Source organism: Rosa rugosa, chromosome 6, assembly GCF_958449725.1.
Source record: "Rosa rugosa chromosome 6, drRosRugo1.1, whole genome shotgun sequence".
Taxonomy (NCBI): domain Eukaryota; kingdom Viridiplantae; phylum Streptophyta; class Magnoliopsida; order Rosales; family Rosaceae; genus Rosa; species Rosa rugosa.
The window spans coordinates 49,904,510-49,925,623 of NC_084825.1; the positions used below are offsets into that span (position 1 = coordinate 49,904,510).

General features: G+C 40.1%; 2 long non-coding RNA genes and 1 pseudogene across 4 annotated transcripts; 1 reads left to right on the forward strand and 2 right to left on the reverse strand.

The window, feature by feature from the left end:
* The first annotated feature begins 2,071 nt into the window (after nt 1–2,071).
* LOC133716946 (putative disease resistance RPP13-like protein 1) lies at nt 2,072–13,424 on the forward strand (annotated as a pseudogene).
* LOC133714995 (uncharacterized) lies at nt 3,166–5,420 on the reverse strand. Of its 2 annotated transcripts, XR_009848911.1 has the most exons (5): nt 5,075–5,420; nt 4,849–4,992; nt 4,713–4,770; nt 4,029–4,095; nt 3,166–3,450 (listed from the first exon to the last, which is right to left on the reverse strand). It is a non-coding gene; the product is annotated as an uncharacterized LOC133714995 (long non-coding RNA). The 2 variants fall into 2 exon arrangements; XR_009848910.1 differs by lacking the exon at nt 4,029–4,095 and having other exon boundaries at nt 5,075–5,415.
* LOC133717627 (uncharacterized) lies at nt 10,564–12,808 on the reverse strand. Of its 2 annotated transcripts, XR_009849854.1 has the most exons (5): nt 12,463–12,808; nt 12,237–12,380; nt 12,101–12,158; nt 11,427–11,493; nt 10,564–10,848 (listed from the first exon to the last, which is right to left on the reverse strand). It is a non-coding gene; the product is annotated as an uncharacterized LOC133717627 (long non-coding RNA). The 2 variants fall into 2 exon arrangements; XR_009849853.1 differs by lacking the exon at nt 11,427–11,493 and having other exon boundaries at nt 12,463–12,803.
* Nucleotides 13,425–21,114: the final 7,690 nt, after the last annotated feature.

A 21,114-nucleotide genomic window follows, 5' to 3' on the forward strand; every position in this document is an offset into this window, starting at 1 on the left:
AAGCAAGCAGAAACACTTTCCCACTTTGTCCAAACAGTAGCATCATAGGTCCGTTCACTCATGGCTTGCGGACCAAGCACACCACTACGTGCACTAATTAGGATATTAGCTCGAGCTCACATATAAATACTTGGCGGAGTAAACATTCGAGGTAAGCAATCAACCCTTATATACACTCACTACAACTCAAGCTATTACTAACTTAGGCATCAAAGTACGTTTAGCATGTATCCCATCTTTCTTTCGAAAGTTTGATTTGTCAAACGCAAGGCTCCATTTCAAAGACCATAAATCAATTATTTGATAGTGAAACTTTTGCTTTCACTCCAGTCAGAATAAGTAGGTGAGAAAATCTTAATGCAAAATCCCAAGTAGGTGAGAAAATCTTCTAATGAATTTTTCCACACCAACAGGGGGTATCATCAAAATCAGGCATTTCATATGTATTGCATCTAGTTAATTTGGTGGGACCTAGCTCATTCTTTCATTCATAAACATTTTCAGAGTAACTTATGCCAAATTTTCGTTTTCAGTAATTTTACTTTTTTCTATAGCTTGTTTATATTATGGAAGGTTTTGGTTTTTTGATCCTCCTCCTCTTGTATTTCTTTTTCTTCTTTAATAAATTTCAGAGATTAATTACATAGTTGTTTTGCCTCTCTTAACCTTTGACTTCAGCCAAAAACAAATGTATTGCATTATTTGCATCAAGTCGATATGTCATTCGTTTGGAATTTTGGATAATGGTATCAGTGTATCACTCTTGCAATTCAATGGGTTTTAGCAAAGTGTATATGTCATCTTAAGCTACTAATCAAAACTGCCATTGCTAGTTGTAAGTTGTTATACTACTCTATCGAACTCCCTATTTATATCAAGATAAACTCCATATATGATGAAGATTGTAAATCCACACTAGATGTGATTAACTAAACAGAACTAGATATGAAACTTAGGTAAATCCTGCTAAAGCATGCAAAAGATCGAGTTAAAAACAGAATTTTATTACTAAAGCATCTCATGCTGAGGCAATATTTGAAAGTAAAAGTAAAACTATAAAACAATGTAGCAACATATAATTCAGTCAATTAGATTAAAATGAGGTTGACCTAGTAAGATTGATAATAAGATCCCAATGAAAGTTAAAACAACTCATTACAATTCCCAATCACATAGGGAAAATATAAATTCCAAAATTAATTACAGTGTTTTAATGATTCAATATCATTGTTAATTTGCTGGATAGAGGCTTACAGTGTGGACGTGCATACCTAGTAGGAATCAGAGAAACACACGGTACTCTTGTTTGGTTTCTAATATGGCTATACAGGCCTGGCCGAAAGGCAAGTGGTTGGTTTGGACTATTTTATGGCTTTTGCTGGGCCCAAGACAAATAAAAGATAACAAGCTGATTCACACTCCGATTGGCCTTTTCTTTTGTGGTCTCAGTCTCAGAACTTAACTTTCAGCCAATGACTTTGTGTTCGGCCAAAGCTATATATACTTGAATCGATTACAGTTGGTGCTTCTTAAATTTGGTCGCTTACAATCGGTGCTTCTTGAATTTGGATCCGTATAAACGTCCATGTAAGTGCTTCTTGAACCCAATACTTCTCATTCTGTTTGAATTTTAATCTGTATGCATCATTCAGACTTGATATGTGATGATGAACTAATTCCACTAATTTTTGCACTAGCTTGCTTGCTTTCTTCAATTTGGACTGGTTGGGATTTAAGCGGAATCAGAGACTTGCTTACGATTGATATTGAAGAATTAGCTTCGCTAGTGCTTTCATAGTGATCTGAGAGAAGAATTAACTTTCATGTAAGTGCGTTCTGATCCTGCAAATCAAAGGGAAACATATCAAATTAAACAAATCAAGCTATAACATGCATGATATAAATTAAATTCCCATTAAATTTTGATTTCTCATCTTCTTGTGTTTTAGTCAATGATTTCTCATCTTCTTAATTGTGAATACATTATCCAAATATTAGATTTGCGCCTTATTTAACTACTGGTTTCACTTTCTACAGTTTTAACTTTTAAGTTCTCTCATACAAAAAAGCTATGGGAGAGGCTGTTCTTGGGGCATTCCTTCTGGTGCTGCCCGATAAGTTAGCGCATCGAGAGGTCTCTCAGTACTTCGGACGCCTTAAGGGAGTTGACAAAAAGGTGCTGGAGAAATGGACTAGAATGTTGACTGCAATTGAAGCGGTGCTTAGTGATGCGAAGGAGAAGCAACTTACACAGAGAGCAGTGAAACTATGGCTAGATGATCTCAGAGATTTGGCTTACGTTTTATTGAAGACATATTGGACATATTTGCTACTAAAATGTTGAAACGAAGGATAGAAAGACAAGAAGGAAGCAGACACAAGTTGTCGATCAGCTCACTTTCTAAACTTAAATTCAATTTTAGTCGGAACTCAGAAATCCAGAAGATCACTGATCGGTTAGAAGATATATCTAATCGAGAAAAGCAGTTTGGTTTGAAGAAACTTGGAGTGTCTAAAAAGCCATGGAAAACTCCACTCACTACTTCTTAACTAGATGGACCTGTGATCGGAAGGGATGAAGCAAAAGCAAAAATTCTTGATGATCTGCTCTCAAATGGCGAACATAGTACCAGTAATTTTCAGAATTTTCATGTGGTTTCCATTGTTGGTACGGGTGGACTAGGAAAGACGACACTTGCTAAACATGTATTCAACGATGCTGTAACAAAACAGTTTTACCCAAAGGGATGGGTGTCTGTGTCCGATGACTTCGACCTTCTAAGGGTGACAACTGCAGTTCTTGAATCTGTGACTTCTGGTGATGTGAAGGAATCCAAAGAGCTCAATTCAGTTCAGGAGAAGTTGAGTAAGAAATTGGCTGGCAAAAAGTTTTTAATTGTTCTAGACTTCTAGATGATGTCTGGAATACATGAAACTACGATCAATGGACAACATTGCAGTCCGCCTTTCTTGTTGGAGCAGTAGGAAGCAAGATCATTGTTGTAACGCCCCGGAAGGATCACGTTACAGCGCCGCAAGCCTCTGAACACGAGCCTGCAGCTTGTGCTACAAACCCATGCCACAAAAGCTTGCAAGGCCTTTTAGAAATGTGGTGAGAAGAACGTTTACAATTGAGGTTGAGAGTACAATTTGGAAGCGTAAAGATTTTACAACAAAAGAGTACTTTATTTACATTCCACAATGTCACGAGTCCAAGGTTCGGGTTTCAAGTTCACGCAAAGTAACACACACCAAAAGATAGGCAGGCGGATAATAACAAATTTACAAGGTTCCCACAACAAAACAAAGTCACATTCACAATTCCAAAAGAAGGGAGACTAATCAACACCTGCCAGACCAACAGTCAAGTCCAAAAGAAGCTATTCACAACTTGACGATGCCAACACCCAAGTGTCTAAGCCTGGTCCTCAGCTGGCTCCTGCTCAGTTCCTGGAGGGAAAGTAGGGGTGAGCATCACATACGTTCATCGCCCAGTAGAGGAGCTCAACCCCACTAGGTTTTATAAATAGCATGCAGTAAAGGATTTTCACGAACTTAGAAATGCGCAAAACATAGACATAGCATAAAGAAAATCATAAAGTACACGACTCGTAGACGGGATCCCAATAGCTTACAAACCAGATGACCGGTCCCATAGACCAACTACACGGCCTTACCTTAATTAGAATGTTTACCAGGTAAGCGTAGCGAGAGCGTCCACTACCTAGCTACACACACGTACCGGGCCCGTCATTACGATCGGAAATACCCGGACGACCGGCGTAACTAACCCTCCGGAGGTTTTGGGGATCGAACCCAAGGAAGTCAGAGCCACCCTTCGCTCTCAAGTCATCTAACTTACTTGACCGTATAGCACGGCCCCGACACGTTAATAGTTATTCCCGTGCCGATAAAATAAAATAAAATAAAATAGAAATAAAACATACCGAAACCGTGCATAAGTCATGCAACACTTAAAACGAATATGTAAAGAAAACTCTAGCGAGGCGTAGGTGAGTTCCCCCTACCTGGAATCCGTGCTTAGACAATCTCCGAGCTATCACCGTCGTTGGTTAAGCTTCGGTCACTGGAATCCTAAACCCGACAATTCTAAGTTAGTAACTTCCTTAGAACAAATAATTTATCCTTCACCTATATACCAATTTCGACCAATCCTAAATCACGTAAATAATCCCAGTGAACAACTAACTTCCATAAGACAAAATAACTCCATGTTTCCTTGCTGTTAACACCCCATTTAAACAAGTATATATATATCACGACAAGTGATTAAGTGCTCTCAGTACTTTGTAGCAGTAAACAAGACCAAAACTTCACTTGTATATGCCTGGCATGTTCCCAGACCAAACCAAGCCTTTATTTAAAATCTAGTTTCTGCCAAGTACTCAAATATACACAACTATCACGCCTATCACTTTAGCTCTCACAATAGCACAATTACCTATATATATATATATATATATATATATATATATATATATATATATATATACACAAATAGATGTGCCAGCCGCCCACAAGTTAATTAATCCAAAGTCAGAAGGTATTTCTTAACAAGAAACAAACAACCAAGTTGACCAAGATATCAACCAACGTTCCAGACAACAAAGAGCTCAATTGTAACCAAACTTGGATTGTTATTCTTACAAACAATCATCGCAAATAATATATGGTGATGGATTCTAGCTCACCTGCCCGAAACACCTTTGTGAAGCAAGCTCCCCGTCTATCACTACTCCAACATCCAACCTGCCGAGTACCAGACTTCTACTTTAATTACAATTACACCCAGCTAAGAATTTAATCCAATCCAAGAATGCTTCTTACCTCAATTCGATCAATACCCAGTCAAAGAGCCTTCACCCAAAATCCTTCTTCTTCGATTTATGTACTGCACAATTCCACCCTTCAGCTGACAAAGACTTTCGATTAACTCCAGCTCCAAACTTCTACTTTTCCCCAATTCCAAACCTTGATTTAAGAAGAACTATCAATTTCTCAACCTTATAATCAAATCGAAATTACTAGAACACCAAGGATGGGTTGGGATTACCTTAGGAGTGAACTGACCTCAGTCTAAATTCCAAAGCCCAAGCTTCTACACTCGGCAACAGAAGAAGATGGGGACTTCAGTGGCTTCTAACCCGTTGCCATGGTTGGTTTCTCCATTCTTGGCAAGGTTGGGTAAGATAGCTGGTTGAGTTTTGGGTGGATGTAGATGAGAGTAGTGAGTGTAATCTGTGGTTTCTGAGAACTAAAGGAGTATGGTCTGAGTGCGGGTGACGGAGAAGTCGAGAGTTATAGGTGGAGAATGTCATCTGAAGTGGTGAACGTTGTCTGCAGGAAGGGTAGACGCGTGTGACATCCCAATACTAACGTGTTTCATTCTCAGTTACACACCTCAAGTAGCTCATGCACTCTAAGCGGGCTATTGTTCTAATTAAACTCCCTTACCAGGTTTAACGATGTGGGCTGACCCAACTCTTCTATAGGCCCAATTTGTAATAGATTACTAAAGCCCAACGAGAATCATTAATTCCGAGCGAAATCGGAAAATTCCTACCTCATCGGAACTAGCTCAATTCCCAACTCTCGGAATTAAAATCCGAAACCAACCTTATGAAAAACCGAAATTAATAAATAGAATTACAGGGGCTCACAGTTCCACCCCCCTAAAAAATTTCGTCCTCGAAATTACCTGATTGGTCGAATAGGTGAGGATACTTCTTCTTCATGTCGGATTCCAGTTCCCATGTGGCTTCCTCAACTCCGTGGTGAATCCACTTGACCTTTACAATTGGTACTTGCCGATTTCGGAGCTGTTTATTCTCTCTTTCAAGTATACACACCGGTCCTTCTTCATAGGACACATCTTGCTCCAATGGCAAACCATTCCAGGTCATTACTTGTCTAGTATCGGGTGCACTTTTCTTTAACTGAGAGACATGAAATACATTATGTATATGTGAAAGTTCTCCTGGCAGCTCAAGTTTATATGCCGCTGCCCCAACTTTGTCCACAATCGGAAACGGTCCGATATAGCGTGGAGCCAACTTCCCTTTGACACCAAACCGGTGAATACCTTTGCGAGGACTAACTTTAAGAAATACCTTATCACCCGGTTGGAATTCCAAAGGCCTCCTTCGCTTATCCGCATAGGACTTTTGTCTACTTTGAGCAACTTTCAAACGATCTCGGATGACACGAATCTTCTCGGTAGTCTCTTTAATAATGTCAGGACCTAAGACAATACGGTCCTCAGCATCAGCCCAACACATTGGTGAGCGACATGGTCTACCGTATAGAGCTTCGTAAGGTGCCATTCCGATGCTACTTTGATAACTGTTGTTATATGCAAACTCTGCAAGTGGAAGGTATTCGTTCCACTTACCTCCGAAGTCCAACACGCACGCTCGTAGCATATCCTCGAGTACTTGAATAACCCTTTCAGATTGACCGTCACTCTGTGGGTGGTAAGCGGTACTAAAATCTAAGCTAGTACAGAGTTCAGTTTGTAACTTTTTCCAAAGACGTGACGTAAATCGAGGATCTCGATCCGAGACAATGCTTGTCGGAACTCCATGTAAACGGACAATCCAATCAACATATAATTTGGCGAAATAGTCGATCGGCGAGTTAATCTTCACTGGCAAGAAGTGAGCAGACTTCGTAAGCCTATCGACTATAACCCAAATACCGTTATGCCCGTGTGAAGACCGAGGTAAGTCGGTGATGAAATCCATCGTAATGCAGTCCCATTTCCACACAGGAATTTCGAGAGGTTGTAACAACCCTGATGGCTTTTGATGTTCCGCCTTCACCATTTGGCAAACCGCACATTGACCGACATACTTTGCAACATCGCTCTTCATTCCCTTCCACCAATACGTCCTTTTCAGATCCTTGTACATTTTTGTACTTCCTGGATGAATAGTGAAACGAGTACGATGAGCTTCGTCCAAGACCTGCTTTCGCAGATTCTCGTCCTTCGGCACAACGAGCTTGTCCTTGAACCTCAAACTACCGTCAGGATGAATATTCCATTCTGCAGGCATTTGATTTGCCATCGCTTGTTGGAAGATTCCTTGCAACTCCGGGTCGTTCAACTGCTGTTGAATGACACGTTGCCTTATTTGTGGTTCCACGTTGATGTGAAACAAAAACATTCGTGCATCATGTTGTCGCAGCTTCAAATTATACCCTTCCAAAGTGGTGACTATTTCACGATCTGCGAGCATTAAACTACAGAAACTACCCCTTGTCTTTCGACTTAGGGCGTCTGCAACTACGTTTGCTTTACCGGGGTGGTATTGCAAATCAAAGTCGTAATCCTTCAAGTACTCCATCCATCTCCTCTGCCTTAAATTTAAATCACGTTGCGTGAATATATACTTAAGGCTTTTATGATCGGAGAAGACGCTAAATTTGCTTCCGTACAGGTAGCACCTCCACACTTTTAACGCGTGCACGACCGCAGCAAGTTCGAGATCGTGTGTAGGATAATTCATCTCGTGTATCTTCAGTTGCCTTGACGCGTATGCCACAACTCTTCCATTCTGCATGAGTACACAACCAAGTCCTTGGCCTGAAGCGTCCGTGTAAACTTCAAATGGGTCGTCGCTATTTGGCAAGACAAGTACAGGTGCGGTAGTCAACTTCGCCTTAAGTTCTTCAAATGCAGACTCACATTTGTCACTCCACTCGAACTTAACACCTTTTCGAGTCAACCTTGTCAACGGATTCGCAATCCTAGAGAAATTTGGTACGAATCGTCGGTAGTACCCGGCCAGACCAAGGAAACTGCGAACTTCCGTGACGTTCTTTGGTTGCTTCCAATTCAATACAGCTTCGACTTTACTTGGATCAACGGAGACTCCATCACCGGAAATTACGTGTCCAAGAAATCGAACTTCCGACATCCAAAACTCACACTTCGACTTTTTGGCGTACAGCTGCTTCTCCCGCAGGGTTTGTAGGACTATACGAAGGTGCGCTTCATGCTCCTCCACCGTCTTTGAGTATACGAGAATGTCGTCTATGAACACAACGACGAACTTATCCAAATACGGCCGAAAGATACGATTCATGAGATCCATAAATGCAGCAGGTGCATTGGTTAAGCCGAATGGCATAACCACGAACTCGAAGTGTCCGTATCGCGTCCGGAAAGCCGTCTTTGGAATATCTTCTTCTCTTACTCGAAGTTGGTGATAACCCGATCGCAGATCAATCTTTGAGAAATGCCTCGCACCACTGAGTTGATCAAATAACTCATCAATCCTTGGCAGTGGATATCTGTTTTTGATCGTGACTTGGTTCAGCTTGCGATAATCCACACAAAGCCGCAAAGTCCCATCAGCCTTTTTAGCGAACAGGACAGGTGCTCCCCACGGTGATGTACTTTTGCGAATGAATCCTTTCTTCTCTAACTCCTCGAGTTGAACTCCGAGCTCTTTCATTTCTGCAGGTGCCATTCTATGGGCAGGCAGTGATATAGGCGTAGTCCCCGGCACTAAGTCAATGCGAAACTCCACCTCGCGTTGCGGAGCGACCCCGGGTAAGTCGTCAGGGAATACGTCGGGGTACTCGTCAACAATCGGAATAGATTTATTTTCAACATTCCTAGCTTGTGTTGCCGCAATAAGCGCATAACACAATAGTGGTCTCCTACTTTGGAAACACGTTTTCAATAACGGACTGGGTGGCGTGTAACGATTGTCTAGACTCACTACCAAAAGTTCCCCGCTAGGTAGGGTTATCAGTACTTTCCGCCGCTCACAGTCAATAAGTGCCCGGTACTCCTCTAACCAGTCCATTCCCAAAATTAAATCGTACGCCGGCAAATCCAACGGATACAAATTGGCTGTGACTTGATGACTACCAACCAATAGTTGACATGCAGGATAAATCCTATCAACTATTGCCTTACCTCCTAGTGGTGCGTCTAAACACAAAGGATTCTCTAAACGTACTGACTCTAAATTTAAGGCTTTAGCAAACCAATCCGAAACAAAAGAATGTGTTGAACCAGTATCCGCTAAAACTTTAACTTCAGAGTTAGACAAAAGAAGCGTACCCTCGAGTGCAGTACGAGGTTCATTCTGCATTCGTCCTCCAGTTACAGCAAACACTCTTCCTCCACGAGCAGGACCTTGTCCCCCAGCACCGCGCCCTCCAGTACCACGACCCTGACTACCCTGATTTCCTCCACGTAGTGGAGCAACTTGCTGGATAGTTTCGGTATTTGTTGGGAGTTGTGGTCGCGCAAGAGGAGTCATTGCAGACCCAGTAGCCTCTCTGTGGGGACAATTAGTTCTAATGTGCCCACGTTCTCCACAATGATAACACTGATATGGTGAAAACCTTTGACCCGCAGAGGTTCCGCTGCCGCTGGCCTTCTCTTTCTTAACCTTGAACCTATTCCCCTTTTTGTTTCCCCCACCGGCGGAGCTTTCACCGCGCTTAAAACGACCACGAGTGCCACTCAGGAAATCTTGCTCAAGACTAAAAGCTGCCTCAACTACTTCATTGTACGTCTTCAGCCTAAGTGCTACAATATGCCTTCGAATTTCATCGCGTAAACCTTGCTGAAACTTGGTGGCTTTCAAGGTCTCATCCTGCATAATCGAAGGGCAGTACCTACCAAGTTCGGTAAACTTTCCTACATAATCCGCCACTGACGAAGCTTGCTGTTCCAATTCTAGAAACTGCTTAATCTTAGTTTGCCTCATGGCAGCTGGAAAATAACGTGCGTAAAAGTGCTGCACAAACTCCTCCCAAGTCATGGTGCTTACGTCATGACCTTCCGAAATAGATTCCCACCACGAATCAGCGTCGCCTTCCAAGACATGAGCAGCCAAGTTGACTTGATATTCTGGTGGGGTATGCAGAGTCTTAAGCTTTTTCTGCATACTCTTTACCCATGTTTCTGCCTTGTCAGAATCTGGAGTGCCAGCGAACTTCATTGGTTTCAACTTCAGGAACCTATCAAGGTAGTTCAGTTCCCGTTCACGTTCTTGATCCTCGGCAGTTAGCCTATAACGTGGTCTAGCTCTAGACTGACATGCTAAAAACCTCTGAGCCACACGTCGAGCAGCAGCTGAGTTACTAGAACTTGGCTTGGGCGGCATCCTTCAGAAAAGATAACAACAGAAATTCAAGAACACAACAAATATCGAACACCAATTGAACTGACAACTTTTACCAAACAAGGATGGACTCCAAAAGGATAGTTAAACAGAAAATGGACTTTGAAAATTAGGTCGAATTGTGGAAAGAAACAAAGTTATAAGGAAAAATCGATTTCAGAAACGGAACCAATAGAAGGTTAAGGATCCAAAAGGAGATTAGGAAACGAATGCTCTGATACCACTTTTTCTGTAACGCCCCGGAAGGATCACGTTACAGCGCCGCAAGCCTCTGAACACGAGCCTGCAGCTTGTGCTACAAACCCATGCCACAAAAGCTTGCAAGGCCTTTTAGAAATGTGGTGAGAAGAACGTTTACAATTGAGGTTGAGAGTACAATTTGGAAGCGTAAAGATTTTACAACAAAAGAGTACTTTATTTACATTCCACAATGTCACGAGTCCAAGGTTCGGGTTTCAAGTTCACGCAAAGTAACACACACCAAAAGATAGGCAGGCGGATAATAACAAATTTACAAGGTTCCCACAACAAAACAAAGTCACATTCACAATTCCAAAAGAAGGGAGACTAATCAACACCTGCCAGACCAACAGTCAAGTCCAAAAGAAGCTATTCACAACTTGACGATGCCAACACCCAAGTGTCTAAGCCTGGTCCTCAGCTGGCTCCTGCTCAGTTCCTGGAGGGAAAGTAGGGGTGAGCATCACATACGTTCATCGCCCAGTAGAGGAGCTCAACCCCACTAGGTTTTATAAATAGCATGCAGTAAAGGATTTTCACGAACTTAGAAATGCGCAAAACATAGACATAGCATAAAGAAAATCATAAAGTACACGACTCGTAGACGGGATCCCAATAGCTTACAAACCAGATGACCGGTCCCATAGACCAACTACACGGCCTTACCTTAATTAGAATGTTTACCAGGTAAGCGTAGCGAGAGCGTCCACTACCTAGCTACACACACGTACCGGGCCCGTCATTACGATCGGAAATACCCGGACGACCGGCGTAACTAACCCTCCGGAGGTTTTGGGGATCGAACCCAAGGAAGTCAGAGCCACCCTTCGCTCTCAAGTCATCTAACTTACTTGACCGTATAGCACGGCCCCGACACGTTAATAGTTATTCCCGTGCCGATAAAATAAAATAAAATAAAATAGAAATAAAACATACCGAAACCGTGCATAAGTCATGCAACACTTAAAACGAATATGTAAAGAAAACTCTAGCGAGGCGTAGGTGAGTTCCCCCTACCTGGAATCCGTGCTTAGACAATCTCCGAGCTATCACCGTCGTTGGTTAAGCTTCGGTCACTGGAATCCTAAACCCGACAATTCTAAGTTAGTAACTTCCTTAGAACAAATAATTTATCCTTCACCTATATACCAATTTCGACCAATCCTAAATCACGTAAATAATCCCAGTGAACAACTAACTTCCATAAGACAAAATAACTCCATGTTTCCTTGCTGTTAACACCCCATTTAAACAAGTATATATATATCACGACAAGTGATTAAGTGCTCTCAGTACTTTGTAGCAGTAAACAAGACCAAAACTTCACTTGTATATGCCTGGCATGTTCCCAGACCAAACCAAGCCTTTATTTAAAATCTAGTTTCTGCCAAGTACTCAAATATACACAACTATCACGCCTATCACTTTAGCTCTCACAATAGCACAATTACCTATATATATATATATATATATATATATATATATATATATACACAAATAGATGTGCCAGCCGCCCACAAGTTAATTAATCCAAAGTCAGAAGGTATTTCTTAACAAGAAACAAACAACCAAGTTGACCAAGATATCAACCAACGTTCCAGACAACAAAGAGCTCAATTGTAACCAAACTTGGATTGTTATTCTTACAAACAATCATCGCAAATAATATATGGTGATGGATTCTAGCTCACCTGCCCGAAACACCTTTGTGAAGCAAGCTCCCCGTCTATCACTACTCCAACATCCAACCTGCCGAGTACCAGACTTCTACTTTAATTACAATTACACCCAGCTAAGAATTTAATCCAATCCAAGAATGCTTCTTACCTCAATTCGATCAATACCCAGTCAAAGAGCCTTCACCCAAAATCCTTCTTCTTCGATTTATGTACTGCACAATTCCACCCTTCAGCTGACAAAGACTTTCGATTAACTCCAGCTCCAAACTTCTACTTTTCCCCAATTCCAAACCTTGATTTAAGAAGAACTATCAATTTCTCAACCTTATAATCAAATCGAAATTACTAGAACACCAAGGATGGGTTGGGATTACCTTAGGAGTGAACTGACCTCAGTCTAAATTCCAAAGCCCAAGCTTCTACACTCGGCAACAGAAGAAGATGGGGACTTCAGTGGCTTCTAACCCGTTGCCATGGTTGGTTTCTCCATTCTTGGCAAGGTTGGGTAAGATAGCTGGTTGAGTTTTGGGTGGATGTAGATGAGAGTAGTGAGTGTAATCTGTGGTTTCTGAGAACTAAAGGAGTATGGTCTGAGTGCGGGTGACGGAGAAGTCGAGAGTTATAGGTGGAGAATGTCATCTGAAGTGGTGAACGTTGTCTGCAGGAAGGGTAGACGCGTGTGACATCCCAATACTAACGTGTTTCATTCTCAGTTACACACCTCAAGTAGCTCATGCACTCTAAGCGGGCTATTGTTCTAATTAAACTCCCTTACCAGGTTTAACGATGTGGGCTGACCCAACTCTTCTATAGGCCCAATTTGTAATAGATTACTAAAGCCCAACGAGAATCATTAATTCCGAGCGAAATCGGAAAATTCCTACCTCATCGGAACTAGCTCAATTCCCAACTCTCGGAATTAAAATCCGAAACCAACCTTATGAAAAACCGAAATTAATAAATAGAATTACAGGGGCTCACAATTGTGACGACACGTGATGCGAATGTTGCAAAGATGATGGGAGACAATAAACCTCATAACTTGGAGTTGATGTCAGAAGATGATTGTTGGAAAATCTTTGTGCACCATGCACTCTTAAACAACAGACCCCAAGATGTTGAGTTACTGAAGGAGAAAATTGTAGTGAAATGCAATGGATTGTCGTTGGCTGCAAGGACTCTTGCTGGTCTTTTACGTTGTAGAAGAGTAGACGAATGGGAAGAAATATTAGACCACAAGATGTGGAATCTATCTGACCAGATGGGCATCCTTCCAGCATTACAATTGAGCTATCATCATCTCCCTTCGAATTTGAAACGATGCTTCACCTACTGAGCAATACTTCCAAATGATTATGAATTTGGGAAGATGCAATTGATTCTTTTGTGGATGACAGAGGGTTTGATTCCGCAGCGACCAAAAGAAAATAAACAAATGGAAGATTTGGGTCGTCACTATTTTCAAGAGTTGGTGTCTAGGTCATTATTTCAAAAATCAAGCAAAGAAGAGTCGTGATACATAATGCATGATCTCGTTATTGATTTGGCACGTTGGGTTGCAGGAAATTCATGTTCTACAGTGGAGGATATGCATAATTATGACTCGCATCTTAGATGTTTGCCCCAGGTTCGTCATTCGTCTTACATTCGTGGTAAGTATGATGGGGTTGAAAAGTTTGAGGTCTATTCGGAAGCTACATGTCTACAGACATTCTCACCACTTTCACTTTCAGATCCCTGCTTGGATTATAGATTTCTGGCTCAGAAGGTTACTTCTGATTTATTGCCCAAACTCCAATACTTACGACTGCTCTCTTTGAATGGATATTTGAGCTGCTAGATACAGTTGGTAATTTGAAGCATCTACGTTATCTTGATCTTTCTGACACTCAAATAAGAAGTTTGTCGGAGTCGACAAGCACTCTCTACAACTTACAGACATTGATATTACACGGTTGTGGTAAGTTGAAGGCACTACCCACAGGCATGAGGAATCTAGTTAATTTGCGTCATCTCATAAATTCAGATACATCTTCATTGGAAGAAATGCCTCCTCAGCTTGGTCGATTGACTAATCTCCAAACATTGCCTAAATTTGTTATTGGCAAAGGTAGTGGACCAGCAGTAAGAGAGATTGGGTCATTGTTACATGTGCAGGGGACATTGCACCTCTCAAGACTAGAGAATGTGATTTGTGTCGAAAATGCTAGGAGTGCCAACTTAAAGAGCAAGGAGAGGCTTGAAGCCTTATTACTTAAATGGTCTTCTTCGAGTGTCTCAACAAAAATTGCAGCCCTTGTGCTTGACATGTTACAACCTCATAGCTAGCAAGCTCAAAGAGCTCAGCATCATAGGTTATGCCGGATTGAAATTTTCAAACGTGGATTGGAGATCCTTCATTCTCTAATATGGTGCGTGTGTGGTTAAAAGGTTGTCATCATTGTCAATTCTTGCCACCATTCGGACAATTTCCTTCTCTCAAAAAACTTTATATACAAAGAATGGATGTTGTGGAAAATGTTGGTCATGAGTTTTATGGAGAAGGTAACTTGCCGTTTCAAGCTTTAGAGACCCTTGAGTTTTAGAATCTGAAAAATTGGAAGAAGTGGTCTCATTGCCAACTGATTTGAGCGTTTTTCATTCGCTCATCGCGTAACAATCAACACGATCATCAAAGATGGGAAGTATTAATGTCCCGGTTTATCGTACCTCGGGGATTTCGAGCTAGCTAAGAATCCTATGGTTCTAGGTCACCGAAAATCACTTGCACAAACAAATAAAAATAGAAAAAAAAATGCTAAACAAGGCACCAGGCCTCATTCAAGCATGACTTTGCATCACACAAAGTCACATAGATGGCCTTGCTTGGAGCAAGGCCTAGATAGGGCCGTGAAACACACAAAAGTACTTGTAATGCTCACGCCCACATGAATTTACAAATGAATGGTAGTGGGAAAGTCACAATGTTTTTTTGGATTTTCATAAATGATAAATAAATTAACTAACTACGACATAAAAAAAGATAGATAGAAGGATGGGATGCATCGCATCAAAGGTCACCATGGAATTCAAGGTTCTCCACACAAATCTAAAATCATATGGAATGATGATGATTAATTCAAATGGTGCTTCAAATATTTTGTTGGATTTTCATTTAGCATTAAGAGGTCGAAAAGAAAGCTAAATTGATTGTCATAAAATAGTAGTCAAACCCTAAGCAAAAATAAGAAGAAGAAAGAATACTTAGTTTTTGGCTACCCTATACTAGTCCCTTATGCCTTTTTAGGGCCAAAAGTGCTCAAAACTAAATGTTTTATGTTTCGACAATCGATTGTAACACACTCTAGCAACCATCACCATAAATAATAAGGTTGAAAAGACTTATGATAACAATTACCCTACCCAACAATTCCGAATATTATTCCGACAATCAAGGGCAATAATACTCAAAATTGAGTGATTGAAGGACCACAATCTAAGAAATCCAAATGGAAATAGAGATATGCAATGGGCAAATTCCACCATACTCATGCCATAATCTAAATTGAAATATAAATTCCCCAATTTAATATTCCAATTCCAACACACCAAACATAGATTAAGGAGGAGAAAACCTAAACCATACATCTAGAGTGAAGAAATTAAAGTAAGAGTACACAAATCATATGAATAAACATCAATTTTATTAATTCCTCAACAAAACCATACAAAACTAAACTTGGGTTTCAAAACCCTAAAACCACGAGAGGTCACACACAAGTATATATCAAAACACATCAAACAACACCATAAGCAAGAAATAAGACTAAGAGAGAGAGAGAAGAGGGAAAGAAAGGAGAAATCCATGAAAGTTAAGGCAAAGCTTGTCACTAGCTATTGCCATAACTTCTTGGCTTCTCTTGCTACCCTTATGAAGCCATGGTGTAGATATGGTGGCCTAAATACCGGAAATGTGTGTGCCTCCTCCTTGTGCAAGCTTACATGTGAAGAATGGGGGATGAAGAAGAGAAGGAGAGGTGAGAAGGGAGAGAAGTCTCAAATTCAGCCAAAAGGTGGGAAAATTTTAAGAATAGTACATGAAATATTAGCCATTTCGAAGTTCGGTACATCAGGTTTCAAAGAATTAAGATCGGTACATGAAATTGCAATTTCGACCCAAAATTGAAATTAGGGTGCTTTCCATCAAACTTTGAGGGGCAAATCCGTCTCTTCAAGCAGTGTTCAATGAATTACTCGAAAACAGATAAAACCCAAAGCCATTACCCAGTTCAAAGTACTAAATCAATAGACACCAGAGAAAAAGAAAATTATTACTAGAAATTGACATTAAGTCTTGCAGTTGAGGCTTCGATTATTGATTCTGTATGTCCTGGTATGTGAAATCCATTCTGTGAGGACAGACCAAAGCAGTATGCCCTGCCTTATTGATGATAATGTTATTAGATATGTTACATTGTTACACATGTAGAAAAGTGAGGGCGAATGACAACATATTTTGAAGCAATTAGATTTTCCTCTGTTTTAACATTTAACTTTATTTTTTCCATCTGCAGTTCTGCTCATGCTGGAAACTATTGAGCACATCCTTTTCCACCTGCAGATATAAGAGACAACTCAAATGCTGTCATTTGGATACAAGCTTTCATTACTAAAAAATAAGAGTATCTTATTATACTCTTCATGCTTATCAATATTTGCTTCATAGTACCAAGACTATAATATTTGGACCCTCAACTTTCTAGGAGGTTTCTCATTCACTGATTCTTAGTTTTGTATCTATGAAAACAATATTAGCTATAACATGGCGTGTCAAATAAACATAGCTTTCAAATGCAATACAATTTCATAGTTCTGTGTCTTGCTGGACAACTTGTCATTTATAATTTTCTGACTTTCAGAGCGTTTCACATCCTCAATCCTGTATTTAATTTCTTGGTTTATCTATTACAATTGTTTGTCTTTATACCGGCGCATTCAAATTCTTGTATATAATACATCTGCTGCTAGTGTTTGGAACTAAATCAGATAAGCACAATATTAAAATTCAGGATTAATTGTTTGGGGATGTCTTCATGTCACCCCTTCTACTTTCAATTTTGAATTTTTACCCCCCAAGCTTTTCAATTTCAATCAGCCGTGTCCAATTTCTCCGATTCCGTCCAAATTGGACGTTAACTCTGACGATATAACCCACTTTGAGGGCTAAAATGGTCATTTCAAGACAAACAACCAAAAAAAAAAAAAACTCTCTCTCTCACTTTCGTGGTTTCTGTCTCTTCTTCAACTCCCTCTTCTCCAAATACCTCTCTCTCTCTCTCTCTCTTACAAAGATCATAGTGGACTGCACACACTAACCATCGTTTTCTACAGCAGGAAAAAAGAAAACACTGACCAATGCTTGGATTATTTGCTGCCACGATCCAAGTCATCCAACAGTTTCTAGCAAAAAGAAAACGAACCCAGAAAGCAAATATTCATACTCAATTGCAAATTGCCAAATCTGAAATCATACAACTATGCATACTCAAGTGTACAACTCAATTGCAAATTGCGAAATTTGAAATCACTCAAAGTCTCAAATCAGTACAGAAAGCAAATATTCATACTCAATCATCCAAAACGGCAAAACAAGAGCAACCCAGAATCATACACTAGTGAATATCCAGCGAAGCAGCAACTTACCAAGCAAGACTTCGACTGCAAAGATTGCGCCCGAACCCAGACCGCCGCACAGCCATTGGCCAGCAGAGGAGCTAGCCAGCACTGAGATGCAGGATCCGAGATCCGATCCCAAACCAGGTTTGACCGCGCCCAAAGCCCCCCCCCCGCCGCCACCTCGAAAATCCAATCTGCACACGTGCAGGCCCGACCCAGAAGCAAACAGAGAAGCATCTTTGTTTTGACAATAGGAGACTTCTGCAGGAGCGAGGAAAAGAGGAGGAAACAACGAGAAAAAGAAGAGGAGGAGCGGCCATGGCCGAACAATGGGTGCCTAGAGCATTTCTGGGTAGTGATGAGATAGGCGCGTAAGCTGGTTTCCGGCATCACCGGACGACGCGGAGGACGGACAGGATTTGTCGGAGACTGGTGGTGGTAGGATAGGCTTCTTGGATTTCTGGGGGTGCAGGAAGAAACGGGGAGAAAATAGGGGTGGTGGTGGGTACGTGGGGATTAGGGAAGAAGAAGAAATGGAATCTTTTTTTTTTGGTTGTTTGTCTTGAAATGACCATTTTAGCCCTCAAAGTGGGTTAGATTGTCAGAGTTAACGTCCAATTTGGATGGAATTGGAGAAATTGGACACGGCTGACTGAAATTGGAAAGCTTGGAGGGTAAAAATTCAAAATTGAAAGTAGAGGGGTTGACATGATGACACCCCTAAACCTCACGGGGGTAAACTGAAATTAATCCTAAAATTAATCAGTTCATTTGCAAATGAATTCTCCATTAGTTCCACTGTAATGTACAGTTTGGATGGAGTGATTTTCAATCCATTGACCTTTAGAAGGCTAAATTCCTTGTGTAGGCTATTGCAATCTAGCTATTACAATCTATAGTTTTCAAGATTTGAGTTGAACAAACAATAAAACATATGGATATCAAATGATTCATTGCACAGGCATTTCAAATTCATTTCAAATGCTATTGCATCTAGTCATTTTAAGTTGGGGTTTAGTTTGCTAATCACTCATTCAAATAATTTTCTCACTCATTATTGAATGGGTTTTAACAATATGTCATCTCAATTAAGCTAATCAAAACAAGCTGCTATTGCTAGTTGTAAGTTGTAACACTCAAACTCCACACACGCACGCACTATATATATATATATATATATATATATATATATATATATATATATATAGATCCTATCCAGAGTGGAGCTCCGCTTTGAAATTAACGTGTGAAGTTCGAGTTTTGGGTCACTTTTCGGTCGCATATCCACATCTCGACCGTTCAGTTTTTAGGTACTAGTGTATAGATCATCTCTGCAAATTTTGCAGCCAAATTGATGATCGTTAAGGTATCTAACTCGCTTAAACCAATGGACGGACTGAATCTGTCAACCTGAACCGTACTAGCTTTAAGGCAGTTATCAATGCCTTAACGATCATCATTTTGGCTGAAAATTTGCAGAGACGATCTATACACTAGTACCTAAAAACTGAACGGTTGAGATGTGGATGTGCGACCAAAAAGTGACCAAAAACTCGAACTTCACACGTTAATTTTCAAAGCGGAGCTCCGCTCTGGATAGGATCTGTATATATATATATGCCCTTTTAGTGAGGGATCTCTTTTTTTGGTCTCTTTTAGGGATAAGACATTAGACAAACTTTCTGATCATATTTTTGCATCTCAATCGTTCAGTTTTTAGGTTCTAATGTGTAGATCACTTCTGCAAATTGATTATGGTTAAGACATTAATTCAAAATGGTGATGTAAGATTATAAGTATGAACGGTTCAAGTTTGACAGATTTAGTTCGTCCGTTGATTTAATTCAGTTTGATACTTTAATGATCACCGACTTCGCTGAAAATTTGCAGAAATGATCAATACATTATGACCTAAAAGTTGAACTGTTGAGATGCCGAAATGTGATCGAAAAGTTGGTCTAATGTCATATCCCTAGAAAAACCAAAAAAATGAATCCCTTAGTGGAAGGGCCCTATATATATATATATATATATATGTCACAAATGACATGAAGTGATGAAGATAGTAAGTTCACACCGAGATGAAATTAACGAAACAGAATTAGATACTAAACTTGGTAAACCCTGCTAAAGTGTGCAAAAGATCATGTTCATGCAAAACACTCTTTGAAATCTATATTAGCTAGCTATCTAACAATACCCAAATCAAATAGTATAATAGATTTATAAAAAGTTTAGCCAGTATTAAAACTTCCTTTTCTACATACTGAATCCATTTCAAAGTCTTTATGTGCCTTTGTTCAATTAACACAAGCACAACGAGATACAAGTATAACGAAATAAAGGCTGGATCTTAAATTCCATTTTTCCTCGACATATAAATACATTTATATTACTATTTCAATCTTGCATCTAAAGAACATGCAAAGGGCATGACATACAAATGTGCTCAATCTATCATCATTCATCCACAACACTCTTTGAACATTAGCTAGCTAGTATCTATTATCTAATGATACCCAAATCAAACTCATGTTTCAATTGCATTATCCATTATTCCATCAATCATAACCAAACTCTACTATGAAAGAAATTAAACGTCAAAAGACTCGACGCACTCAGCACTGATCGATTATTATTGGGATCTTCTTATTCAAGATGGTACCTTTGTCAAAGGCTCAAAGCTTTTAGTGGGTTTGATCGAAATTGCTTTTGGATATTGGGGATTGGTCTAAACGGTGTTGCTGCCTTAACACTCAAAGTTTATTATGACCATCGCGTATTATAACTTTAGAAGCAGCCAACTCCCCCACCAGATCGACCAACCAACGCAGGTGAATAAACTCGGTACACATGCATGTTGAATATTGGACAAAAAAGTTGATCAAACTTTAAGTAATTTGATCCGGCATTATATGTTATTGTCATGGTTTCAATTTACTGAGGACGCATAAATGACATCACTCTTTCGGATACTGATATCACTTAACAGGATAATGATATCACTCCTACTATTCCATGGATTCTACAAAGTGTTTAATATCATCCGAAGCTGCTAACAAGTTTCTATGCATTCTTGTATGTAACTCTATACCCAACTCCATATACGTCAGACTTAACGTGAAGTCGGAAACATTCATCAAAAATAAAAAAGACATGAAGTCAGAAATATTGTCTTAGAAATATTACAATATTTATGAATAAATTATGTTATGGGTTATGAGTCGGACGAAGCTAGAAATTTCATAATTTTTGAAATATTATTGATACTGTAATACAACTGATTGCGAGAGACTGAATTGAAAGGGGAAAATGATGGATTGAAGTCATTGAACCATAAGCACCCAATTGAAATGAAGTGACCAAAGATT